Here is a 5,000-nt window from a genome sequence, read left to right on the forward strand (position 1 = left end):
TGAATCTTAGCAGGTTTAGGTATGGTTAGCACTTTGATGAGAGACTGCCTAGGAATACCAGGTGCTTTAAGCTTTTGGGTTTTCTTTCCTACTTATATAATGTACTGGCGATTAGATTGGCTGGTCTTTAAATAGCCCTCTCTTTGCTGCTGTCTTCGCTTACGGCCATACCAACCTGGCTATGCCCGATCTCGTCTGATCTCGGAAGCTAAGCAGGTTTGGGCCTGGTTAGTACTTGGATGGGAGACCGCCTGGGAATACCAGGTGCTGTAAGCTTTTTGGACATTTTTCACTTAGTATATAATAATTTTGCCAAAAAATAGAGTCAATGCCCGATCTCTGAATATTAACAGGTTTGGGCCTGGTTAGTACATGGATGGGAGACTGCCTGGGAATACCAGGTGCTGTAAGCTTTTTGGACATTTTTCACTTAGTATATAATAATTTTGCCAAAAAATAGAGTCAATGCCCGATCTCTGAATCTTAGCAGGTTTAGGTCTGGTTAGCACTTTGATGAGAGACTGCCTGGGAATACCAGGTGCTTTAATCTCTTTGGAAAATTTCACGAATTATATAATAATCTTTCATTTAAAAAAAAAAATAAAATAAAAAGAGTCAATGCCCGATCTCTGAATCTTAGCAGGTTTAGGTATGGTTAGCACTTTGATGAGAGACTGCCTAGGAATACCAGGTGCTATAAGCTTTTGGGTTTTCTTTCCTACTTATATAATGTACTGGCGATTAGATTGGCTGGTCTTTAAATAGCCCTCTCTTTGCTGCTGTCTTCGCTTACGGCCATACCAACCTGGCTATACCCGATCTCGTCTGATCTCGGAAGCTAAGCAGGTTTGGGCCTGGTTAGTACATGGATGGGAGACTGCCTGGGAATACCAGGTGCTTTAATCTGTTTGAAAAATTTCACGAATTATATAATAATCTTTCATTAAAAAAAAAAAAAAAAAAAAAATAGAGTCAATGCCCGATCTCTGAATATTAGCAGGTTTGGGCCTGGTTAGTACATGGATGGGAGACTGCCTGGGAATACCAGGTGCTGTAAGCTTTTTGGACATTTTTCACTTAGTATATAATAATTTTGCCAAAAAATAGAGTCAATGCCCGATCTCTGAATATTAACAAGTTTGGGCCTGGTTAGTACATGGATGGGAGACTGCCTGGGAATACCAGGTGCTGTAAGCTTTTTGGACATTTTTCACTTAGTATATAATAATTTTGCCAAAAAATAGAGTCAATGCCCGATCTCTGAATCTTAGCAGGTTTAGGTATGGTTAGCACTTTGATGAGAGACTGCCTAGGAATACCAGGTGCTTTAAGCTTTTGGGTTTTCTTTCTTACTTATATAATGTACTGGCGATTAGATTGGCTGGTCTTTAAATAGCCCTCTCTTTGCTGCTGTCTTCGCTTACGGCCATACCAACCTGGCTATGCCCGATCTCGTCTGATCTCGGAAGCTAAGCAGGTTTGGGCCTGGTTAGTACTTGGATGGGAGACCGCCTGGGAATACCAGGTGCTGTAAGCTTTTTGGACATTTTTCACTTAGTATATAATAATTTTGCCAAAAAATAGAGTCAATGCCCGATCTCTGAATATTAACAGGTTTGGGCCTGGTTAGTACATGGATGGGAGACTGCCTGGGAATACCAGGTGCTGTAAGCTTTTTGGACATTTTTCACTTAGTATATAATAATTTTGCCAAAAAATAGAGTCAATGCCCGATCTCTGAATCTTAGCAGGTTTAGGTCTGGTTAGCACTTTGATGAGAGACTGCCTGGGAATACCAGGTGCTTTAATCTCTTTGGAAAATTTCACGAATTATATAATAATCTTTCATTTAAAAAAAAAAAAAAAAAAAAAAAAAAGAGTCAATGCCCGATCTCTGAATCTTAGCAGGTTTAGGTATGGTTAGCACTTTGATGAGAGACTGCCTAGGAATACCAGGTGCTTTAAGCTTTTGGGTTTTCTTTCCTACTTATATAATGTACTGGCGATTAGATTGGCTGGTCTTTAAATAGCCCTCTCTTTGCAGCAGTCTTTGCTTACGGCCATACCAACCTGGCTATGCCCGATCTCGTCTGATCTCGGAAGCTAAGCAGGTTTGGGCCTGGTTAGTACTTGGATGGGAGACCGCCTGGGAATACCAGGTGCTGTAAGCTTTTTGGACATTTTTCACTTAGTATATAATAATTTTGCCAAAAAATAGAGTCAATGCCCGATCTCTGAATATTAGCAGGTTTGGGCCTGGTTAGTACATGGATGGGAGACTGCCTGGGAATACCAGGTGCTTTAATCTGTTTGAAAAATTTCACGAATTATATAATAATCTTTCATTAAAAAAAAAAAAAAAAAAAAATAGAGTCAATGCCCGATCTCTGAATATTAACAGGTTTGGGCCTGGTTAGTACATGGATGGGAGACTGCCTGGGAATACCAGGTGCTGTAAGCTTTTTGGACATTTTTCACTTAGTATATAATAATTTTGCCAAAAAATAGAGTCAATGCCCGATCTCTGAATCTTAGCAGGTTTAGGTATGGTTAGCACTTTGATGAGAGACTGCCTAGGAATACCAGGTGCTTTAAGCTTTTGGGTTTTCTTTCCTACTTATATAATGTACTGGCGATTAGATTGGCTGGTCTTTAAATAGCCCTCTCTTTGCTGCTGTCTTCGCTTACGGCCATACCAACCTGGCTATGCCCGATCTCGTCTGATCTCGGAAGCTAAGCAGGTTTGGGCCTGGTTAGTACTTGGATGGGAGACCGCCTGGGAATACCAGGTGCTGTAAGCTTTTTGGACATTTTTCACTTAGTATATAATAATTTTGCCAAAAAATAGAGTCAATGCCCGATCTCTGAATATTAACAGGTTTGGGCCTGGTTAGTACATGGATGGGAGACTGCCTGGGAATACCAGGTGCTGTAAGCTTTTTGGACATTTTTCACTTAGTATATAATAATTTTGCCAAAAAATAGAGTCAATGCCCGATCTCTGAATATTAACAAGTTTGGGCCTGGTTAGTACATGGATGGGAGACTGCCTGGGAATACCAGGTGCTGTAAGCTTTTTGGACATTTTTCACTTAGTATATAATAATTTTGCCAAAAAATAGAGTCAATGCCCGATCTCTGAATCTTAGCAGGTTTAGGTATGGTTAGCACTTTGATGAGAGACTGCCTAGGAATACCAGGTGCTTTAAGCTTTTGGGTTTTCTTTCTTACTTATATAATGTACTGGCGATTAGATTGGCTGGTCTTTAAATAGCCCTCTCTTTGCTGCTGTCTTCGCTTACGGCCATACCAACCTGGCTATGCCCGATCTCGTCTGATCTCGGAAGCTAAGCAGGTTTGGGCCTGGTTAGTACTTGGATGGGAGACCGCCTGTGAATACCAGGTGCTGTAAGCTTTTTGGACATTTTTCACTTAGTATATAATAATTTTGCCAAAAAATAGAGTCAATGCCCGATCTCTGAATATTAACAGGTTTGGGCCTGGTTAGTACATGGATGGGAGACTGCCTGGGAATACCAGGTGCTGTAAGCTTTTTGGACATTTTTCACTTAGTATATAATAATTTTGCCAAAAAATAGAGTCAATGCCCGATCTCTGAATCTTAGCAGGTTTAGGTATGGTTAGCACTTTGATGAGAGACTGCCTAGGAATACCAGGTGCTTTAAGCTTTTGGGTTTTCTTTCCTACTTATATAATGTACTGGCGATTAGATTGGCTGGTCTTTAAATAGCCCTCTCTTTGCAGCAGTCTTTGCTTACGGCCATACCAACCTGGCTATGCCCGATCTCGTCTGATCTCGGAAGCTAAGCAGGTTTGGGCCTGGTTAGTACTTGGATGGGAGACCGCCTGGGAATACCAGGTGCTGTAAGCTTTTTGGACATTTTTCACTTAGTATATAATAATTTTGCCAAAAAATAGAGTCAATGCCCGATCTCTGAATATTAGCAGGTTTGGGCCTGGTTAGTACATGGATGGGAGACTGCCTGGGAATACCAGGTGCTTTAATCTGTTTGAAAAATTTCACGAATTATATAATAATCTTTCATTAAAAAAAAAAAAAAAAAAAAATAGAGTCAATGCCCGATCTCTGAATATTAACAGGTTTGGGCCTGGTTAGTACATGGATGGGAGACTGCCTGGGAATACCAGGTGCTGTAAGCTTTTTGGACATTTTTCACTTAGTATATAATAATTTTGCCAAAAAATAGAGTCAATGCCCGATCTCTGAATCTTAGCAGGTTTAGGTATGGTTAGCACTTTGATGAGAGACTGCCTAGGAATACCAGGTGCTTTAAGCTTTTGGGTTTTCTTTCCTACTTATATAATGTACTGGCGATTAGATTGGCTGGTCTTTAAATAGCCCTCTCTTTGCTGCTGTCTTCGCTTACGGCCATACCAACCTGGCTATGCCCGATCTCGTCTGATCTCGGAAGCTAAGCAGGTTTGGGCCTGGTTAGTACTTGGATGGGAGACCGCCTGGGAATACCAGGTGCTGTAAGCTTTTTGGACATTTTTCACTTAGTATATAATAATTTTGCCAAAAAATAGAGTCAATGCCCGATCTCTGAATATTAACAGGTTTGGGCCTGGTTAGTACATGGATGGGAGACTGCCTGGGAATACCAGGTGCTGTAAGCTTTTTGGACATTTTTCACTTAGTATATAATAATTTTGCCAAAAAATAGAGTCAATGCCCGATCTCTGAATCTTAGCAGGTTTAGGTCTGGTTAGCACTTTGATGAGAGACTGCCTGGGAATACCAGGTGCTTTAATCTCTTTGGAAAATTTCACGAATTATATAATAATCTTTCATTTAAAAAAAAAAATAAAATAAAAAGAGTCAATGCCCGATCTCTGAATCTTAGCAGGTTTAGGTATGGTTAGCACTTTGATGAGAGACTGCCTAGGAATACCAGGTGCTATAAGCTTTTGGGTTTTCTTTCCTACTTATATAATGTACTGGCGATTAGATTGGCTGG

The 5,000-nt window shown here is 40.4% G+C and overlaps 8 non-coding genes across 8 annotated transcripts; all 8 read left to right on the top strand.

Moving 5' to 3' along the window:
- The first annotated feature begins 157 nt into the window (after positions 1-157).
- Positions 158-276, top strand: LOC128010216 (5S ribosomal RNA). The gene has a single exon (XR_008181899.1). It is a non-coding gene; the product is annotated as a 5S ribosomal RNA (ribosomal RNA).
- A 511-nt stretch (positions 277-787) lies between these two features.
- LOC128005472 (5S ribosomal RNA) lies at positions 788-906 on the top strand. Its single transcript, XR_008178123.1, has one exon. It is a non-coding gene; the product is annotated as a 5S ribosomal RNA (ribosomal RNA).
- A 512-nt stretch (positions 907-1,418) lies between these two features.
- Positions 1,419-1,537, top strand: LOC128010217 (5S ribosomal RNA). Its single transcript, XR_008181900.1, has one exon. It is a non-coding gene; the product is annotated as a 5S ribosomal RNA (ribosomal RNA).
- Positions 1,538-2,052: 515 nt separating this feature from the next.
- Positions 2,053-2,171, top strand: LOC128010218 (5S ribosomal RNA). Its single transcript, XR_008181901.1, has one exon. It is a non-coding gene; the product is annotated as a 5S ribosomal RNA (ribosomal RNA).
- A 511-nt stretch (positions 2,172-2,682) lies between these two features.
- Positions 2,683-2,801, top strand: LOC128010220 (5S ribosomal RNA). Its single transcript, XR_008181902.1, has one exon. It is a non-coding gene; the product is annotated as a 5S ribosomal RNA (ribosomal RNA).
- A 495-nt stretch (positions 2,802-3,296) lies between these two features.
- Positions 3,297-3,415, top strand: LOC127994938 (5S ribosomal RNA). The gene has a single exon (XR_008167904.1). It is a non-coding gene; the product is annotated as a 5S ribosomal RNA (ribosomal RNA).
- A 358-nt stretch (positions 3,416-3,773) lies between these two features.
- On the top strand, positions 3,774-3,892 carry LOC128010222 (5S ribosomal RNA). The gene has a single exon (XR_008181904.1). It is a non-coding gene; the product is annotated as a 5S ribosomal RNA (ribosomal RNA).
- A 511-nt stretch (positions 3,893-4,403) lies between these two features.
- LOC128010223 (5S ribosomal RNA) lies at positions 4,404-4,522 on the top strand. The gene has a single exon (XR_008181905.1). It is a non-coding gene; the product is annotated as a 5S ribosomal RNA (ribosomal RNA).
- The last annotated feature ends 478 nt before the right edge of the window (positions 4,523-5,000 follow it).

Source organism: Carassius gibelio, chromosome B22 (assembly GCF_023724105.1).
Source record: "Carassius gibelio isolate Cgi1373 ecotype wild population from Czech Republic chromosome B22, carGib1.2-hapl.c, whole genome shotgun sequence".
Lineage (NCBI taxonomy): Eukaryota > Metazoa > Chordata > Actinopteri > Cypriniformes > Cyprinidae > Carassius > Carassius gibelio.